General features: G+C 32.5%; 1 protein-coding gene across 4 annotated transcripts in view; it reads right to left on the bottom strand.

Annotated features, from left to right (window-relative positions):
* The window catches only part of LOC126780516 (uncharacterized), a 174,817-nt gene extending 158,526 nt beyond the window's left edge, over positions 1–16,291 (bottom strand). For all 4 annotated transcript variants that reach the window (XR_007670510.1, XR_007670511.1, XM_050505076.1 and 1 more), the window contains exon 1: positions 16,021–16,291. The gene's annotated coding sequence lies outside the window, so the exon portion shown is untranslated. The remainder of the gene's footprint in view (positions 1–16,020) is intronic.
* Positions 16,292–23,503: the final 7,212 nt, after the last annotated feature.

A 23,503-nucleotide genomic window follows, 5' to 3' on the forward strand; every position in this document is an offset into this window, starting at 1 on the left:
AGGCGGACGAGCATATGGGCCACCTGATGGTAAGTGGTCACCAAACGCTCTTAGACATTGGCATTGTAAGTAATGTCAACCATCGCTTATATAGCCAATGCGCCACCAACCTTGGGAACTAAGATTTTATGTCCCTTGTGCCTGTAATTACACTGGCTTACTCACCCTTCAAACCGGAACACAACAATAACAAGTACTGCTGTTTTGCGGTAGAATATCTGATGAGTGAGTAGAGTAGAGTAGTAGAGTACTTACAACCTTCGTAAGTTTACTGGTGGTAGAGCTTCGTGCAAGCTCGTCTGGGTAGGTACCACCCACTCATCAGATATTCTACCGCAAAACAGCAGTACTTGGTATTGTTGTCTTCCGGTTTGAAGGGTGAGTGAGCCAGTGTATATACAGGCACAAGGGACATAACATCTTAGTTCCCAAGGGTGGTGGCGCATTGGTGATGTAAGCGATGGTTAACATTTCCTACAATGCCAATGTCTATGGGCGTTGGTGACCATTTACCATCAGATGGCCTATATGCTCGTCCGCCTTCCTATTCTATATAATATAATAATAATAATAATGCTTGTAGAGAATCCATTTTTGATATTTATACTTAAACCAGGTGTAGGACACTTATTAATTATACTCCCACCAAATATCAATACTGTATATTGTTGTTCGATTACAGTTTAATTACAAAAGACGACCGTACCGACGTAAGGAACGTACGAGGTTGACGGCGAATTGATAGTGTCATTAGACTTGACTGTTTTGTAGTGCGTGTGTTTAAGGGCAATGACCTTATCGATATTTTCTCATTTAAATAAATATAACCAAAAAATAAGGCTGTATTAAAAGGTTCTATTTGAGGTATATTTTAAATTAGTTTCCGCTACAGACTTCGCCCGCTTTTGAGGGGAGAGGTGCTAGGTATCCAATGTCCTTTTCTGTAGCCCAGACAAGTGTATGAAAAATGTATTTGTTGAGTAGTTAAGACCAGTAAGGATATTCTGTAAGAACAAACTCGAAACTCACCGCACAAAACGGTCCTGAAATGTTAGATAACGACATGCGATATTGACCATAATAATCATAGCATTTCAAGAATACACGCATAAAAATAGTATACGCCATTTCTACTACATCGTTGTCACAACAATCGTCCATCATTTATTTTCAAGCCAACACAAGTACCAAAAAATACTCCAAATAAATAAAAAACGAGATTCGTGTATATCGATATGAGATATGCATATGCAATCCACTGCCTTAAAAGCTTCCGAATTGTGTTACGAGCCCTCTTTATTCTTAAAAAAAACTTCAATGTCGATACGATATTTATTCTTATATCTTTTGTCAAATTTTTCCTTTATGACAGTCTTCGTTATTCCCATTAGGCATCACCCTACTTAGAGCCGTGTTTTGAAAGTAGGTCAATTGTTAGCGATAGGTTTTTCCCGCGACTTCATTGAAATGAAAGTTCGATAGATAATTCATTTTTGTCTGAGATCAATAATTTCGGTTACTTGTATTTATCTGTAGTAGGTAAGTAGTTGTATGTGGTAATATTGATAGCAGTGTTATTTTCACGTTTTTAATGCATACTTACATTTCAATTTTTTTTTTTGAGATAATATATGATAATATTAATTTTTATAGATTTTTTTTTAACTTTAAATTTATTTTGCTATAAGATTATGCACTTTGATTATAAGCTTGATTTATTCTCTCAGTTCCTCTAAGGTTGGCTGAAAGATATTTCTTATTAAGATAGTCCATCTTTGTAAAAAAAAATTGTTTTTATTTATTTAAATTTACTCCTTATATGATAATTTGCGTAATTATTCATATTATTTTGTCTTCAATTAGTCATTCATTTGCATTACTAGGTTGCAATGTTAACCTAAAGAGTTTAAATATTTTGTACACTTTCACGTCACTATAGAGCCCGTATAAGGTACGCGTATATTCGATACTAGCCGCGGCTTCGCTCGCGAGCCGTAAGAAACATATCATTTTGGTTAAAAAAACTATACAAAGGGTTTTTGTAATTTTAGATTGATTTTTTAATAATCATCAGTGAACTTACTGTGAATCCTTATAGTTTGACTTAATATATATTTTGATAGTGATCTCCAATGCCGCAGGTCATCCATCCATATAATTAACGCTGGAAATGATCAAGCGTTCAAATATTGTTTTATTTTCAAATACTCAGGTTAAACAAATCATTGACTCACTGAAAACTTTTTTATAATAATCGAAGTATCTCTTTGTAAACGACGTTTGCGGTATTGCCTTTTGGGGGCTAAAATTACTATGACTCGCAGAACTCACTCTTCATGGAAAATAAAAACTGTATATGTGAGAACAGGCCTCACTAAAATCATTTCCGGCCATTTTTTAAGACTGGCCTTGGAACTTACTGTCATGGGGAAGCACACTTTGACAGGGAATATGAATTGTGAGTCATATTGAGGTAAAGCTTTGAGACTGCCAATTAAGTGGTACACCTAACCTTGCACTTTGAAAGTGGGCATAAATCTATCTAATATAATTTATTTCGACTTCAAAATAAGTCATTTGGAAACATTGATTATAGGTACTGTTAACGGTTCCTGAAATGTGTTCAGGATTTTGACCAATGAACAAACTATCAAGCGGCAGGAGGTCAAGAGAAATAAGCCGGTACAGCACATACAAGGCATCTCTTCTTTGCGTTTGCGTCTCATTCAGTTTCACTATGATAGTGAAGTTTGTATAAAGACAACGTATTTCTTGCACCCGCCTTCCCTAGGGGATATTGATATTAAGACTGTGTATTCTGCATTTCGTTATTTGCACCAAGAAGTATGTATATGGAATTTTTAGCGAATATATCCAAACATTATAACCCTACAAACAGAAATTTTAAAAATTACACCCGTTTGGGTGGAATTTCTAAAAACTTTGAAATACATGTTTATCAATTCAATCAAGAAACACAAATAGTAAATTTTAAAAAGATAAAATCACTCTTTTTTATTTGTTTACTAATTTTTTTCTTACGAGCTTTAATATGATTCTTCTTACTTTAAAAATGATGGACTCCCCATATAAACTGTCAATCCCTATGTAACCCTTTTGGTGGTAGATTTTGAAAAACGCTGATACCATATTTATTTATTTATAATCCGAGCTTGAATATGAAATTTCATGCTTGTAATTTGGAAAAAGACGGGTTTCCATACAACCATAAAACCCTTAGTTCATCCTTTTAGGGGTGGAATTTCCAAAAATCCTTCCTTAGTGGGTGCTTAAGTCATAAAAAGCATTAACTGCCATAATTTTAAATTTCTATACCCTGTGGTTTTAGCTATGCGTTGATGAATCAGTTAGGACAAGTAATTATATATGCTTATAATGATATATATATTGAGGTTTAATTATTATCAAAGTGAAATGAACTAATTTGGAGTTCTGATTAGACAGTTACAGACTGAGATGACATAGTAGGCGACCAAAGAGCATTCGAATTTAGTCAATTAGTTAATCTTCCTTTGGCCAACGTTTCAGAGACTAGTGATTAGTGATAGTAATACGGTAACCATCCATAAATATTACTCATCTGGACAAGTTCGTCTTCAGGGCTTGGTTTGATAGACAAATATACACGTGGCATCATATCATCCGACATGTACTGGTTTTTTAATGACATTTTCCTTAAACCCCAAGTACGAAATGAAATTGAACCACGACCTTTATTTACAATATATGTAGGTAGGTGGCCGCGCAGTTGGGCCACCTGGTGGTAAGTAGTGACAACCACCCATAGACATTGGCGTCGTAAGAAATATTAACCATTCCTTACATTACCAATATGGCAACCTTGGGATCTAAGATGTTATATCTCATATGCCTGTAAGACCTCTGATTATACTTCTAATGTACTTGGCTGAATCCTTTTCTAAAAAATTTATCCTAATATTATAAAGCTGATTATATATATTAGAATATTTTATTATTATATATTTAAGCCTGAGAAACCTAAGGATGCATATTGTCATTTTATACATTTTTTATTAAAAGTCCTTCGAAAGATTGCTGATACGAATAGGCATCTTGTTTGCTTCGTAAGCTTAATCTGGTAGATTGAATAATTCTATTGAATATTTAAAGTAGTGTCCCATATTCAATATATATTATAGAGATGATAAGGTACCTTTAAATATATGATATTTGATATTTGCTTGTTCGCACTAATTGACCAATGACCGTAAATCATTTCTCATTATATACAAATTGGCGAAGTGTTTGGTATTTTTTTTAATACAAACATGCATTTTAATGAATTATCAAACGTTATTTTACTTATTAACCTGAAGAATTATTAGATATAGTGTGTTTGACAGTGTGTATGATGTCAAACAAACATTAAGAAAAATAATTTAGCGGACTTGTTTGCCTGAGCTTTTGCTGGTGGTTTTAAATGGTATTGCGGATTCTTACACAAAGTGATAAGGGTAGTTGGATGCGCATCACTAAAAACTCCTCAGGTAGCTCTTACACCACCCAACAACGGAGATGAAGTGACCTACTCTACTAGAACCACACGACATTATTAAAACAATAATAATAATTATACTGTCATTTAAAAATAATTGCCTCTATTGAAGTTAATGTGGCTATTTGCGAGTTACCGCGTAATAATTTCAAGGACAAAACTTTATTTTACACGGCTTAGACGCGGGATGTTGAGTTCTACCCGCCATTTTGAATTTCTGATGACGTAACAAATAATTTATAAGAGATATAACTCAAAACTCGACTCACATGACACATCGTCTATATAAATCAATTTGTTTGACATTAAATCGTTAATGTGTATAGACAAAATTAAGTGTCCTGAGTAATTATGAGTTAATTCATACAAAATTTATTAAGACTATTGTTGACAGACGAGAAAATTACTTTTTCCCATAAACGTTAGCATTATAATAACTACTGAATATTAACATAGCACTTGCAGTGGTTAGTTGGGCATAGATGATATATATTATATAATAATATATATTTTATAAAATATTGTTATATACGGCAACGCATTGAGTTAAATTTGCAAACTGTTACATGAATTAATTTTTTTTTATATTAGAAGGTGTTTGAACGTTTTGAAAATAAAGCAATAAGTGTAGAAAATAAAAAAATCGGTCAATTCTTTTTTTATGTTATAGGCAGGCTTGCAAAGTCTAGTCGATTTCGCGTGGAAAGGGTTTTGTTCTATCACGATAAAAAACAAGAAGTGAAAAATTATTGTAGTCCTTTGTTAGCAATATTACGGGAGAAAAATATGAAGAATAAAAGGGAACATGTAGAATACTAAACTCTAAGAGAAAGGAACCAAGCGACCGCACGTTCGATGCGAATGCATATAAAAAGTATAGATTAAAAAAAAAGTTAAGCTTTCCATTTTTAAGTTAAGCTCTATATACAATTATACATTGATTGGTAAAAAAAGAGTAACTACTGATTTTCTTATTAGTTCTACTCGGTAGAATTTTTTTTTTTTATATGTCCGTGATGGCAAATGACTCTACTCCACCTGATGGTAAGTGGTAGTAGAGTCCAAACGCGACGACGGCCAGAGGATTTACATTCTGAACTCATGGTACCTTAATTTTAAAATTATAAAATGACGATTCAAATTTGCTTTTAAGACTCCACTTGAAATATATTTTGTTATTTTATCAATAAATAAATACCATATATAAGTTATCTATCTAATATCGTAGTTGTGTCAAATATGTAGATAAGACATAGTAACTTAATATCTGTCAGGAAAACAAGTTACTCTAGCTTTATTAAATCTATCTTCATTCTGCCGTGTTCTCGGCATACGTAATTCCCTATTTAGTACTCCGACTTTAATTTAAGAGGTAACACGCTATTAGCTAGACCAATTCCCATTGGTTCTCCTCAGCCCAATTGGGCATACAGATCCTTATTAATATTATAAATGACAGACTGAGTCTGTCTGTCGCGTCTAACCAGCTAACGTTTAAATGTTAACGTTATATAATTTGACTTGTAACATACGAAGATTTCACGTCTCCGTGTCTCATCGAGTTTTTACATTTAAATTGTAATTACTGTCTCATACTAATTCCTTATAAATATTCCGAAAAATGTTTGTGTATAAAATTTTACATTTTTATTTCGCCCTTTTTTTAATTTCGATGTACCAATTGGTACATTTATATAAGTATATAATACAAAAATTCTTCGACTTAAATTGATTAATTTTATTTGGATTTTTTCTATTTTATTAAAAATCACATATTATAGTATGGTTGTTTGTTCATTAAATTATTTATTATCTTATATTTTATTTTAATTCAGAACCATAATGTAACTATCGCAAACCTATTGAAATAAATAAAAAATACATTTAAAAATATTTACATATACATTTAAATTAATTGTCCGATTTCACAATAAGGAATTTACACATTTATATTGTCACCAACATGACAAAGGTTTCTCTCGAGAAAACAAAAATTGATTATAAACAGTTCTAAAAATTTGCCAACTGTTACAGTGAAAACGCAACATACCCGTAACAGTTTAATATTTCAAATTCTACACGGAGGTCGAACTCCACGTCGCACCGATCAATTGTAAATGTGACTTCGATATGTTTTGCGGAAAACGTTAAATCTGAAAACGTTAAATGTGCAAACGTTAATAAAATCGAATTAAAAATAAAGCGAGCGATAATCTGTCAAAACTGAAACGTGAGTATTTCGTTTACACTACAATGTAATACTACATTAACACTAACGAGTTTAATCATTGTGTGACATGATGACAACAGTGATGATGATGTACTCCTGACCGATATCGGCCACGGTGGCCAAAAGAACTTAGCCATCTGCCAGGACACATTATAGTGCACAAGTGTGTGCACAAACTCCAACTCGACCGAAAAGAGTTTAAGGCCAACGGCTTTTTGTGCTTTTCAGACTCAAAACCAATAACTTTTTATCGGTGCGACCTGGGGTTGCAACTTAAGGCCACGGGTTCCGCTGCCTGTTATCCACTGAACCAACGAGGCAGTCAACAATATTAAAGTATATGAAGTCCTTTGAGTCGATTTTCAGCCACTGCAGCCAATCTCAACGTCAAGCTCAATATAACGTTAAAGCTGTTCTAAAAATCTGATTGGACGACAATCCGATGCAGTCAGGACAAAATAAGGCGAAGGACTAATGGATTCCAAATATGCGTTCCGGGGCACAGGATTATAACGTTATTCATACTAACTAGACTTCCACTTTTAATTCGTATTTACTTTATAGAATATTTCAGAACATTTTTGTTGGCACCAGGATTTGAACCTCTGATTTCGCATAGTACAATTTTACCAATATTCTTGCGAATTGTACATCATATTAAATATTAGACTATAACCATAATTGTACAAAAAATGTAATATTTAAGTTGACGACAATGTTTGAATTCGTGTTCCTGTAAAACATGCACATAACTATAAACGATATATATAATACATAAAGCGTTTTTAATTTATAATTTGTATTATTTATGATTTTTTCGTTGATCTGCAGTTTAATCAATAAATAAATATATGAATGTCCTACAACTGCACAAATGAATCATCAGTAAGGAGAAACTTGCAGACTTCCTTACAATTTTTCCTTAAATAGCTTAGAATCATTGCTTCAATTATTTTTATGTAAACAGTTAATACAAAATACGCGTGGTACATATATAATATATAAGTAAATAAGTTCATAAAAAATGAACGATTTCTCATATAAGGTTTTAAGTAATATTTTCTGTATATTTTTATAGGTTATTTAAATTAAATGAAATTGTTCATAATATAAAATATTTAATTAGAAGAACAGTCGAACCCATCTGATAACGAAAATACAACGTAAATTCAGTACATTATACATAAGACGATTTTCCATAGTGACAATCGACTTTCTGTATTGCTGCAAAATATCTTACAAATTAATTTCCATCTAAAGCTATATCTTTCTCTTTCTTATAATTAAAACAACTATAAGAGTGAAGAGCGTCGCAGATGCTTACACTAAATTCCGGGCTAGTAATGCTTTTGTTATGAGACTACCGCAGTATTCAGATAGTAAAGGCTGTTTCAACCGTTTGTCATTTTTTATAATCTATAATTATTATTTTTTAAGTTCTTCTTGTAAATTTGAGAACGCATTTTGCAAACCTGAGATATTGGATGTTTTAAAATGTTAAGAAGGTAAGTAAACAGGACAACTCTGTAAAAATGCTTTTCTGCTCTTTTCTCAGCAGTGGGACATTGAAAGTCCGTTAAGTTTCGATTACTTTACTTATGCGCAAACATGGTGCACACTCTGTTCTCTCACCCCTTTCGTTTGGTATGACTTTACGTAGCACTTTAGTGGATAGAAATGCCGCATGACCGCTTTATGCGCTTTCAAAGTATTCAACATCGTTGAAGAAGGTAATGTTACTCTTACTATTACTACTATGATAATTTTCTGTGTCTGCCTCATTGGTCCCAATCTAATCCAACCCTCGTTGGCCAAGATCATTTAGAATCATTAGAATTCGGTAGTTTTTATTATCCATACTCTTGACAAATTATTAAACGAAATACCATATTACAGTTCAGCTAATTTCATAACATTTATTTTAAACGAGGTCAAGTTTTATTTCTATCTTGGCCATTATTTTAACTGTCAATTTCAAATATTCAATTCAAAGCGGTCCAAGCACTCCCGTATCGTCATTTATATCCAGGCTATTTTGTCAGTTCCATATATATATAAAGTGAAATATGAATTTTCAACGAATGAATATTGATGTCAGTTATAGTTATGTACAGAATATTTAGTCTCTGCAGTTCATATTTCAATTTTGTCTAAAATCGGACAACTTTTTCAAATATAGAACAATCTTGGCATGCGAAACCTTATTTTTTATTAAAGTTCATAGTGTTGATAAATGACATTGACCTGTAACACTATTCTGCCACAGATTCTACTAAGTTTAAGTAAGGAGTGACTAAAATAAATTGCCATCAAAAAAAATTTTGATGGCAATTTATTTATTTATGTAAGAATTTCTTACATTAAAGCCATTTATTTTTATTTACATTTATATATGTAAATAAAAAGAAAAAGGGGTGCTAAGAATCCCCGGGCTACGGTAGGCCGCCAACACCGACTGACCCTGGCTACGTATAACGGACACGCAAGGTGGCTGGCAGCGGTTGGAGATTAAGAGCTGAAAATCGAGCTCAGTGGCGTGCCATTGGAGAGACCTATGTCCAGCAGTGGACGCGAAAAGGGTGATGATGATGATGATGATGATGATGTAAATAAAAATAAATAATAGCTGTCCAAATCCAAATGTAAAAAAGCCGAGATGACCTAGTGACAACCGATGATCATGGGTTCAAATCCGGGCAAGAACCACTGCTTTTTCATGTGCTTAATTTGTGTTTATAATCTCGTACTTGACGGTGAAAGAAAACGTCACGATTAAGCCAGCATATGTCTAATTTCACTGAGATTATGCAGCATGTGTATTCCACCAATCCGTATGGCACAGCGTGGTGGAATAAGCTCCAAACTACTCAAAAAATGGATAGATGGAATGGTGGCAAGAATGCTAGCAGCATTTCACATTTTTATAGCAAATCCGATATTCTTGGGCGAAACATGAAACAGGCTTACTGTCACCAATAGCAATAATGTTAGCAATAAAACGAGGTGTTATATTTTTAATAAAAGTTTTCTTACTCAAAGATCCGAGTGTTTCAACTGCAAACGGAACAAAGACATTTGGAATATGAGACGAATATTTGCAACGTTTGTTCGCTTCAGCTTTTTCCGCGGCGGCTCCGGTTTTAAGCATTGTTTTCCTAATATGAAACCTACCTACTGTACTGTTTCAAGATATATAATTTTTGAAAAGTAAAGCGGCATTTACACAGCTTACTTTTTACATTTAAGTGAAAATTATTGTAATTTCTACCTAATAAAATTAAACTAAAATTGAAATAAAATCTCTCTGCTATAATATATCGTTTTTTGGTTTTTTTTACTGCTTTTGTAAAAAGTAATGCAAAGATTGCTGAAATAGAATTTTGATTAGTTATTTTACGTTAGTTAGGATGCCCCCATTTCTAGATGGTGGGCTTTGTGTAAACCCGTCTGGGTTGGTATCACTCACTCATCAGAAATTCTGCTGTTAAACGCTAAACGGCAAAACTTAGTATTGTTGCGTTCCGGTTTGAATGATGAGTGAGCCAGTATAATTACAGGCACAAGGGACATAACACCTTCGTTCCCGGCGTTGGTGGCGCATTGGTGATGTAATGAATCTTTATTATTTCTTACATCGTGTCGATGGGCGTTGGTGACCACTTAACATCAGGTGGCCTATTTGCCCGTCTTCCTACTTGTAACACAAAAGAAAAAAAAATTTAGCAAGTGTTAGCAAAGGGTAAGTATTGGAACTGTTTGAGAAAAACATCGTAACACGAAATGATAAACACTATATATAAATAGACCAATAATACGCCGCTTGTAATAATTAAGCTATGTCGATGTGTATACAAATGGTGGTAGAACGCTTTTTGTTGTATTAATCGTATTAAACAAAGCAAAACCCTATTATCCGTTTTTTCTATTCAATCATTTATTTCAAAAGATTGACATTTATTTTATATCAAAAACATAACTTAACTATAATATTAACGTTTAAAACTAAAAAATGAAGAAGGGTTGGAGATAATTCCACTAGCCTGCTGCTCAACACGAGTATGTGGATACAAATATGTCAAAATTTCAGTGAGACACGTGCAGGTCTATGTTCTCCTAATCGTGTAGGTAACACGGCAGCTCATATTAAACGCTATAATATGCGCAGGTGATATTAAAGTGCCAGTATGAGTGAAAATATTTACCTATTAAAGTGCTAGCTAAGCATGAAGTGCAATCGCATTCAAACGCAATCGCAGTCAGCGATTGCGTCAGCCGGTCATCAGACACTTTTGTTTTTCAAGTTTCAAATTACTCTGGGAATATTATAATTCAATTATTCTGATTATAACGCGTTTAATTAAGCACATTCTGTTATTATTATAGTAATAACTATTTATCCTTTAAATCAGGAAATTGAGTAGTTTTAGTAGTTTTAGTTTATGTGATACGACTATGTCTTTCTATTGTCTTTACGAAATAATCGCTACTAAATTTTTTATTGAAGCTGTGATTCATTTCAATCTATTCTTCCACTAGCTGCCCGCTCCGACTTCGTACGGGTAAAATAAGGATTCTATCCCGTGCATTTTTTAATCCAAAAGGCATCATTCGCCAATTGATCTATTCGCCCATTCAGTAAAGTGCTAAGTAACTGCCTCATTGATCTACAGACCCCGAGGTCCTGGGTTCAAATCCCAGGTCGAAAAGTAAGTTCTCAGTAGCAGCCCGGAAGTTGGAAAGGTGAGCACTCCCGTGCCTCGGAAAGTACGAAAAGTCGAAAGTCTTGCGCCTGAACTCTTTTCAATGTCGGATTGCCGTCTAGTGAGATTACACCTGTGTTTTTGCACACACACTTGTGCACTTTAATATGTCCTGCGCAGTTGGCTAATCTCTCTTGAGTTTGGTCATAAGTGTATAATTTAATGTTAAAAGTTCATTTTTTATACATCGTTATAAATTTTTAACAAATAAAAACATAATATTTTACTATCTGTAGTGTACAAAGTAGTAAGTGTAGGTAAATAATAGACTAAGCGTTGTACTGTTCGCTCCCGTTATCCGTGCTCCGCTCACACCGCGGCATTTTTTTTTTTTTACTTTTTGCTTTATTAAACCAGTCCTTACTTCTAAATGAAAGTTCCGATTCAAAAAATTCAAAGAGAAATTTACATGTTTATAATCGACCTTTATTGCAAAGCTACTTAATTGCATTAGAGTTAATACGATGATACGAATCAATCAATTCATCATCTTTCGATTCTAAACGTGTTTTTATTAACAAATTTCAACATAAAACAGTTATCGTGATTTAGACTCGCGGAATTTTTTGTTGGTAATAATGAGTACTATAAACATGTAATACATTATTTTAGACATCATCAATAGTAATCGCAGCGCACGCCAAATAACGACTTTTATAGAAAAAATATGATACATTGGGTTACATTATTGCAATTTTTATAGGGATCTCAATTTTTTTTTAATATAGGATTAACCAGTGTAATTACAAGCACAAAGTACATAACGTCTTATTTCCCAAGGTTGGTGGTGCATTGGCGATGTAAGCGATAGATAACATTTCTTACAACGTCTATGGGCGTTGGTGACCACTTACCATCAGGTGGCCCAAACGCCCGTCCGCCTACCTATTTATTAAAAAATTAGCTTTCTGTAGGTGGATGCATTTTAAAATCACTTTCGTAGTTTTTAATTTTTCTCCATTACAAAGAAACATATAAAAAATCAAATTTTACTGCTTTATAATATTAATAAAGATAAATAATTATATTTTACTGTAGCAAAAGCTACCTAGCAATAGGGACACCCTGTTCTTATTTGTAATGTCCTGTTTAACTTTGTGTATCCTTTTATTCTATTCTTTTCTATTCGATTCTATGGCTCTATTTTTTTTTCGACTTCTGTTTTCGATGAAACAAAGCTAAATATTGTTTTGTTATTATTGTATGAGTGTAGTGATAATCGGTTACGATTGATTGAGCTAAACCTTTATAATATAAACAGCGCCGTCTATGTTTTACACGATGACTGACTTATTTATTTATGTAAGTGCGGCGCTAGTTAAAATCTGTTAATTAAACATTAATTTCATTAAATAACGTGAGCTCCGGGTAATATTAAATTAAAAACAATTGGAATAAGATATTATCATGCGGTAACATTTAGCATATATTTAAAGTTAGACTTATAGCAGTACATCGGTGAAAACCGCATTCAATTCCGTGCAGTAATTTTTGTGTTATTCGGGTACAAACATACAGACAGAAAAAAAAATCTAAAAACTGTTTGTCTATATAATAGTTTTTTCCAATATCTTTAATGTACAGACACCGGCCTGTTACAATTTTATTATAAGTATAGATAGTAGTGATTTAGGTTTGATTTTTCTTGAACGGGATAAAAATTGAATTATAAAAAGTTGATCTGTAATACTTTTAATTGAAAGTCTGTTCAGATGATTCAAATCACAGCACACTAAGCAGTCAATCAACTAAAATATGATTCGTATTAACGCAGTTTTAATGATAAACATTTTTATCTGACTGACTGTGAAAGTTAAAAAACAATGACATTTATTATTTTCGAATAAATCACAAACGACGTTGAAAACAAAAAACTGAAGCTGTCTTTGTAATAATTTAAAGTGCATTTTTATACACAATAGTTAAATAAGTAACGTGAATATGTTTTTATCGCAAAAGTATAATTTGTTAAGCATTGTTTCTAACTGTGACAGTGTTGCATAAAATATATGATATATAAAATATAATACGTATTGCCTTTTATAAAATGTTCAGGCGCTCACAAAAATTCTTTATAAAAGTTTGCATGCTAGCTAGTCGTTAGGCTAAACCGTTGGACTAGCTACCTGTCCCGACTTTACGCGGGTATATTAAAGTTTCACCCTCATAACCTTTTTTTATTGTAGTAATAAATATTATAATATAATCTATATCAAGCCTGACATGCTTGCCTAGTTTGTCTAAAAGCTAACGCATGCCTAGAATATATACCTAGGCTCATACCTAGGATCTGACCAAAAAATTGGCTTTGTTATTACTCCCATGCCTCGTAAAAGAAGTAAATTCACTGGCTTTGCGTCTGTACTCTTTCCGGTCAAGTGGAATTTCAGAAATTGCATTTATGTTTGTGCGCACATTTTTGAATAATAATAATTAGTTTTAATTAAGAATGCGATTTCCGCCAATGACCAATCGTCCAAGACATTATAATCACAAATCGCAAACGCATCCATTATTATATATATTATTATATAATAATGTAATATATTATAATAATGGTGTAAAATTAAAAACCGAACAGTATTTTTTGCAGGCATTGTGAACAGCTAAAAATTTGACGTACAAAGTTCTTGTGTATTCGTTATTGTTTTGGAGGCATACGCTTCAAAAGCGCCCGGACCGACTTTTTTCTCTCCGACTACGTTGACATAATAAGCGATATCTCTATCTATTAAATAATATTATAAAATAATACACATGTATGTATAAAATATTAGTATAGACAAGATTTTTTTATTCTTAAGCTTAAGGCTTTAATTATTTGATTGCGTTAATCTCGGATTTTGCAAGCCCGATTCGAAAAAATCTTTTTGCGTTAGATTACCATTCATTGAGAAAGGTCAGGTAAATAACATTACGTGGGGTGGATCAGTAACTTTTAAAGCGATTTAAATAGTTTTAATATTAGTTTAGTATATAAAAAAGCAGAGCCTTTTATATATATTTTATATATATATATACATATATTACGTAGCAGCTAGCCAATTATAGTAGTATTACAAATATATAAATGGACGAAAAACGTGGAATTATTTTTGTTATTACTATTTTTTTATAAAATGATTAAAATATAAAAACAATTGTAAGAAATTTGTATAGCGAAAACATTGGAACGCGTTCAATATTTTCGTATATTTTATGTTTAAAATAACGTAAGAATTGTGATTATGTAAACTAATGCTACAATGCGCCGCAATGTATCTTTCTTTTTTTTATTAGTGTCAAACAGAAACGAGCTCTAATTTTTATAAATAAGATATATTTTTGATTGTCATTTGTATTTCAATAAATATAATTAATGGAATTGAATGAACGAACTTTTTGCATTTGCGCGTTTGTATCGAGTAAATGTTCAATGAAGATTTAAGTCTGTTCACGTATAGTGGTATCCAGTCCACTTTACAATTGTTTCTATTAAAATAATGTCTGAAACGACTTTGCGTGTAACAAACTATGCTATGCTCCCAGTCGAATATACATTGCCACAAACCCAGCCTTATTTAAAAATGGACGGTAGAATTTTCTGAAATTAAAACAAAACATAAAAAACGTGAATATATTTAAGAAAGTACTAAATTAACTAAAACAACCAAAATTCCGTAGTAAGCCGTTAGTACGTCAAAAGCAGGGAATTATTTTACATAATATGCAACAGTAAAATTGTTAACGGGTTTGTTAAATTGTTAAATATTTAGAGTTATTTCGTCATTGAGTTATTATTTATTTATTACAAATTAAAAGATCTAAGAGTAAAATCTGCCATACTTTTAACCACGACACGCAAGAATTACATTAAGCATATAAATAAAATAATGATGAAGAATATAAAAATAAATTATGGTCACTATTAGGAAACGAAAATAAGCATTAAAATTTCGCGATGCGTTTGACAGATTAGAAGAAATATATACATCAGCAGCATGATAAATTATTTCAAAATTAATATTTGAAAAAAAAATCATCGACATTAACTATATTTATATCAAATATATTTAAACATATATTAACGATCGCGTTACAGATATATTAAATAATGATATTAAAATCCTGTGAAATCTAAAACTCTTTAATAAAATCCTAAATAAATTTCGAATATCTGAAAATAAAATGTCATTTAAATTTTAAATAATCTTTATAGGATATACTTTATACTTTCCGTTCCCCAAAAAGTTTGAGACGTCTAAATCACGGTTATCAGACGCGGATTTCTGTTTTACAAACTACTCTCGCAAAAGTACTGTAATTCATGTCGTATTTAATTTAAGACTATATAATTTTATTTAAAAGCAAATAATAGAACAAACGAAATTTATGTTCGTTTCGCGAAAGTATTTGTAATCACATTTAATTCGTACAAGTTGTAAACATTCGCAACTTTTCAATATATTTTCGCATTGCTTAAATATAATTATTTATTAAGAATAATGACTTACCTTTAATCGGTGGTGAATGCGGCGATGGGCTCTTACTGTTTGCGGTTTTTCAATGTTAAACAATTTTTTACAACAGTTTTAACAATATATTTCTAGGAATTTAATTTATTTAGTCCATACCACGGGGTGTTTGACCTTTCTGTAATGTAAGACACGGCGAAGGTATGTTTGTTTATTGATGAGCGCAAAGTTTGGGTTGAGTGAGCGTCCCGAGCCTAACGCGTTTTACCGCTGGTAGTCGCGAGTGCCGACTGAACGCTCTGAGCGTTCCGCAGCTCCGTTGGTTTCAAGTAAGTACGCTTATAGTGACGTACCGAGTTTTATAGCTACGTTTACCGCCCTATGCGTATAAGTTCGTGCCGCTGCCGTAACGCACCCATAGAGGTTTTTATTTCTTTTTTATCATCCACGTTGCCATTTAAACGCCGCTTCTTTGAATAAAAATCTATAGCAGATAGTATAGATTATTATTGAGTTTGAATGAAAATATAATACAATTATATTTTAATTGCAAACGGCGCGCGTAATATTCAAATGTTTTCTACTTTAACATCTAGCTGAACGTAGCAAATAAAACTTCACATCACAGACGTCTGAATAAAATTATTGATCATAAATATATTTTGTTTTCAAGTAATTCAAAAGATATAACAATAAATACGTGAATTTTTTTTTTAAGAATTAGAATATAACATTTGCGTTAAAAGTGAATCAGTTCGAATTTACGGACAAAGCTTGAACGCGGGTAAAAGTATAGATTTTATTAATTTTCAAAAACATTAACGAGCGCTCAAAATATCGAATATCTATAATAACATTACAGCCGTCTCTATTTCTAAGCCCGGGTAGCGTCCCCTCGAAATACTTCGTCCCTTCGCCCAAAACTCCTATATACGCTATACTTGTGTATATATATCTCAAATGTTTCTTGCATTGATCAATCGAAAAACAGCCTTCGTAGCCCCGGAAATTGTCCTGAATTAAAATGAGTATGAATTTCATTGACAAACTCTGTCATCAGTGTTATTGAGTTTAAAAGTTTGAATACAAATTTAAGGACTCGGATGTGATTGGCTTACTCGCTTACCCGAATTATGCTAGTAGAACAATTGTTCCACGTCCCGAGTGTGAGGAAAATATCATGTTGACGTTAACGATAAAGAAGTCGGGCGAAAATGGAAAAACGAAACGTACATCATAATTTTCTTATGTATTGTTTTTCGATCTATTAATTTAGATATTTATTCATTTATTAGATCATTATTTAAAGTTATTACATTAAATATTATATATATTAATATTATAATGTTACAATTGAATAAAAAATGAATATATTACATAATTGATCGAAATATATTTCGTTATCTGAACTGACGGTCTAATGTTACTATATTTTTATCGAATAGGGTGGCGGACGAACATATTGGCCACCTGTAAAGGTAAGAGGACACCAACGCTCATAGACATTGGCTTTCTAAGAAATGATAACCATCGCTTACGTCACCAACGGGCCACCTACCTTGGGAATTAGGTGTTTTGTTCCTTGTGCCTGTAATTATACTGGCTCAATCACCCTTCAAAGCGGATCACAACAATAACAAGTACTGCTGTTTTGCGCTATATCTGATGAGTGGGTGGCACCTACCCTTGCTTGCACCAAGCCCTACCACCAGTGAACTAGGTATAATTCATCGTTTATCTAATGGCTAACTTATGAAGCAACAAGTTCCAAGGTTCTTGGTTCAATACACTGATCAGACCAATAAATATAATCGATTCGTTATTGGTCCAATAAGCTTAAAGGAGTTTTCTGTTAAGAATGTCTCATTAACTGGAGCTTAGAAATATTCCCGTGCTTTGGAAAGCACGTTAAGCCGTTGATCCTGCGCCTAAACTCTTTCCTGTCGAGTCAGCTTAGTTGTGAAAAAAAATTCTAATACGTTTAGCTTTGCCTATTAATAAATTTAATTATTATGTAAAGAAATTGATAAAGATAAAAAGTGTAGAGTTAATATTCGTTGATTTCCATGCTGGGATCAACAATAATTCAATCGTATTTATTATCTATGCAACTTGATTGTAACAGATAATTAAAAACATTGACGGAAAAGAGCAACTACTAAGTTTCTAGCCAGTTTCACGATAGATTCGAAAACATTCCGAACCGGAAGCAACTTTACATTTAATTTAATCCTGTTAAATGATGTCCTACTAAAGTGCTCGCAAGAGCTAAATTCAATAGAATATATTTTGATTTGATTCAATTTTTTTTTTCGTTTTTTGATAGTATTATGTCATTATTTATTTGCTAATAATTGATAATTGTTCAGACATAATCTTTTGCAAATCACTTTCTTATATAATATTTCTTATTTCTTAATCCAAAGTAAGCCTTAACAAATCTACACTTATGTAGAGGTAGAGATGCGTTTGTCTGTTTTAATATGCTTATAACATAAAAAATAAGGTAGTGTGATCTTATAATATCCTGCTTAATAAAATAAAATTTTAACACAATATTTTTATAATCGTAATCTTTTTTTTTTCTTTTCTTAACCTATATTGTAACACATACACAATATTATACATACACACGTACACTTTACTTCAATTTCTTAATTCGTTTACTTATCTCACGTGATGTAACATTTTTAGAAAATAATAACTAAAATAAAACAACATTGATGAGTCCCTTTGTAAGGTACTGGGCTCATGTCCTCATTATGGAAAAGGGATAATCCAACAAATTAAAAGATATTAAATTTAATTTAATGAAATAATATTATACACAATACATACATTTAAAGTTGCATTGTGATTTATCACAATAATATTGTTAAATAAACAACTCAAAAACAAGCAAAGCATCATAAAACTACGAGCATTTAGATTATTTTACGGTAAAATAATTAAATTAATCAGCCTGGGTTAACTAATGGTTAGAAAGTCGACGGTATTACACTGCCGTGTATCGGGGAATAAATCCGTTGGTTCTACGCCCGATGTCTCTCCGGTCGTTTCGGATTTCCGTCTCATCTGACTATGTAGGTGGGCATATTCAGCGCACCTGGGCACTGTAATCTGCAGGTGTGTAGCCTCAACGTCTAGAAATTCGTTTAGAAAAACTTCATACTTATCATTATCATATTATAAAATAAATAAATAAAAAAAAAATTATGTGGGTGTAGATTTTATATTTAAGAAAATTTTAATAAAAGCTTTTCATTATTATTAGAGATATTTTTTTGTTAGATTAATCTTTTTTTTATTTCTTTCATAATTAAACCATCATTAATTTAAGTTGAGTGCAATAATAGCATTATAATTGTTTTGTTTATTTTATAAGTGTAGTCTTTGAATTGTAATTGTAAATACTTATGGTATATCACATTGTACCATTTTCGTATTTTTCTTTTGTTAATTTTGTGAATATGCTGTTGATGTTGCTTATATATGGCAGCTTCACGTGATATTAGTAATAATTATAGTGAACTCACGTTTTTCTTTTTCAATAATCCAAACATACAAGACGTTTAGTATTTCAATTTGACATTAATGTTTATTTTAATTGGAATTATAATTATAATATACTACACACTAGGCTAGCTGAATTAATCTCTTATATATATAACAAAGTGAATATACCGTATTTAAAATAATTTTAACACATAATGTTTTCGTATAAAAGCAAATTTAATTATGTAGAAATATAATGTTTTCCGTCGCCGTGAACACAAATTGTACATTTGAAAAAAATATTGATATTATTGGGTGACCCAAAATCATCGCAATCGCATCGTTGAAGATGTAATTTGTGCACGGGTCGTATTGACAAAACATTTTTGATGATTTGATTGTATAAATTATACTTTAAAGCAATATTTTCAAATTATCTACATTTAATTCTATTCGATCGTGACAAAACGAAGGCTATTGTCGTTTCAATAAAGTATCGATGTGCTAAATTTCAGAATGGTCGAATGAATTGTCTAGGCTGTAAAACAGAACAAACAAACTCACTTTTAGATAATAGATAAAAGTCACAGTCTCAATGTGACTGACTTTTAAACTAAACTTATAGCACTTAAGAAATAGGGATCATCGATTTTTGAATAATTCGTTTGGGTTATAAACGAACAACAATATTTTATTTTAAGAGAGTTTACAATAAAATATGATGATAGTGCTGATGATGACGACTTCCTGGCCAATTTCGGTCACAGCCGTCATTATCAAGGAGTTGAGTCGGTAAGGGTACCGCTGGTTTTAGCCCCACAAGCTGTTCCCGCGGGGGAAACGCGTAATGCGTTTACACATCGTGAAAAAAATAGGGAGGCTAACCAACAGCGCAGGAGATAATTCGATACGTCCGGAAAGAGTTCAAGCGATGTTAATGTAACAAACTCACTATTGGCCCAACCCGGGAATTGAACCCAGGACTACATGATATACAACATTAAAAGCTAGCCACTAGACCATCGGGGCTGTCGGTAATATATACGGGTATGTTAAGAACATTTTCTTAAAAGTAATCAAGTTCAACCGTTTTGCAGTGTGAAGAGCACCTCCTTTGTGGGTCTTTCATTATTCGATCCCCCATATTACATCGGTCGTAAACGCCTTCTTTAATTAATCAGACAGACACGAATGAGAACGAGAAGCCTAAGTACCTTTTTCTATAAATAGTAAATGCTTAACTTATAAGGTTGTTATGCGCTCCCGAGTTCGAATCCCGTGTCGGGCTATTAAAATAAAAATCAAAATTTTGGTTTATAAGTAACCTATTCTCTTATCGTTAATTTTAATTTCATTAGAAATATATTATGTATTTTTGTTGTAGTATATACGTTGCAATTTTTATGCGTTGTTAGAAGTATATATTAGTATATGTGTGTTTGTGAGTTCCTAAAGCTTTCATTTCATGAAGTAAGAAAAAATCTTGAAACTCAACTGACACGTAATAAGATTAATTCGATTCATTTGTTTCATTTGAGAATTAAATAAACTACTCATATGATGTGACTCGAAGTCCATTAAATAGGCAGTCGATTGTAAATGAAAGTAAATTGCCAACATTAATAATTTCTTTGTTATTTTATGAGGTAATATCATATAAATGATAATATTACGATTAAATAATAATATACTTTAAAATAAAATATATTATTATCAGTTACTAAAGTTGAATAAAAATCACAGAATATTTAAAGTTAAATTAAGCGAGTATTTTACACTCCTTTGAAAGTCCAGCAGAAACTCGGTTTAGATGAACAAAGGCGAAATTGCCCGTGCAAAATATAATCCAATCATAATTCCATCTCTGCTATTTTTAAAGGTCGATACCACTCATAAGATACTCTACCGCTACACAGCAATACTTAATATTGTTGCGTTTCGGTTTGAAAGTTGAGTGAGCCAGTGTCCCTGTAGTTGGACAAGGGTCATCACAACTTTGTTCCCAATGTTAATGGCGTATTGTTAATTTAAAGAATGGTTAATATTTCTTACATCGCAAATGTATATGTGCGGTGGTGACCACTAACCATCAAATGGCCCACTTGCCCGTCCGCCTACCTATAACATACTAATATATAACCAAAAAAATGAGCGGACTCCGATAATGATAAGAACAGAAAGTGAACTATTAATGTAGTCTCCTGTTGTTGTTTCAACAACTGTATCATGAAACGGTATTTAAAGTCTTCAAACATTGCATAACGAACGTAATGTGATGTTTGACGCAAACCAATCTCAACAACTTTTGTACCATCAGTTGGATACCCGTTACTTTTATTTAAAGAACTATACTTAACTACTATCAGCTTGTAAACGTCCCACTGCTGGGCTAAGACTTCCTGTCCTTTTTTTTTAGAAGATGGGTTGGAGCATATTCTTCTCGCTGCACCAATGCGTGTTGATGGAATATACATGTGGCAGATTTCAGTGAAATTAGACACATGCAGGTTTCCTCACGATGTTTTCTTTCACCGTCAAGCACGAGATGAATTATAAATACAAATTAAGCATGTACATGTAAATTCATCATGGGTTAGGATTCACGCGTTTTTACCACTGGGCTGTCTCGGCTCACTACACAAAAATGTAATAAGTAAACAGAGACAAGACAAAAAATCGATGAAGCGAAGTCGATGCTTGAGAGGTGCAATGAAATGAACAATTAGTTCAGATTTCCTCGATTTTCTCATGCTGAGTGCTTAAGCGCACTATTACGAATTTTAACGCTGTTATTTCACACTGCCCCTTTTGCGTTGCAGCCTTTATGTTTTATTGATACAACTGTAGAAAGGGAACGTAGAATCAATAGTTTTATATACTAAAAAATATTATAAATATTTGTTTTTTTTTTCACCGTCCGTAATCCGTCCGTAACAGCCTGTGAATGTCCCACTGCTGGGCTAAAGGCCTCCTCTCCTCTTTTTGAGGAGAAGAGGCCTTTAGGAGAATTTTTTTTCACATAATGTTTTAAATATAAAAGGCCGACACGACAGTGGTTAGAATGCGTCAATCCCAACCTATGATTGCGGGCTCGAATCTAGGTAATACCCCCTGAACTTACATGTGCTTAATTGGTTTTTTAAATTATCTCGTGCTTGGTGGTGAAGGAAAACATCGTGGAAAACTTGCATCTGTTTTATTTGATTGAAATTCTACCACATGTGTATCCACCAACACGCGTTGGAGCAGAGTTGTGAAATAAGCTCCATATTATATTCTCCTCAAAAAGAGAGGAGCCTTTAGCCCAGCAGTGGGACATTGACAGGCTTTTAAGTACATTTTTTTAATAAGCCTAAAAAAATTTTTTATTAGTTGATCCGTACTGAGTAGACAGCGACGAGATGGCCTTAAACGGCATGGGTTGGAGGCTGCAGAATCGTTTTTGTCAAACGTTTCCGCTTTTTCTTCCGAGCCATGCACTGCTCGAGGCTCAACGGAACTCTCAATGCGGAATAAGAGTGATCTCATCCCCTACACTCCTACATACAAGTACCCAGTACAGTAATATTCGTAATTTTTTTTTCTAAATAGATGTAGTCGTTAATAAATACGAATAATAAATACGCACACAGCTCGAAATTTAATGTTTAACAAATAATATTAATATTTATTATTTGTTAAATTGTATGGTATTTTTATATGGTACTTTTTCCCAATAGCGAGTTTTTTATGTTGTTCTCATATCCCCACTACAGTATTTATATACATGATGTTTAGGTATTCGTTTATATAATGGAACACATGCCTATATATTCCATAGCAGAGTTTCTCCATGTCTTTTATATATTCTTGAATGGGCAGGAAATAAGTGGCCACTGTTATGATAGTTTCGCATTACAAAAAAACACTGTATAGATTTTAAAATATTATAATGAATTTAATATAAAAGAAATAACAACCACGTAAAGTGTGTGTATATCACGTGATCAGTAAAAAGGTTGGCGAAAAGCATATTCAAAACTTTTAA

The sequence above is a fragment of the Nymphalis io genome, chromosome Z, assembly GCF_905147045.1.
Source record: "Nymphalis io chromosome Z, ilAglIoxx1.1, whole genome shotgun sequence".
Classification (NCBI taxonomy): Eukaryota; Metazoa; Arthropoda; class Insecta; order Lepidoptera; family Nymphalidae; genus Nymphalis; species Nymphalis io.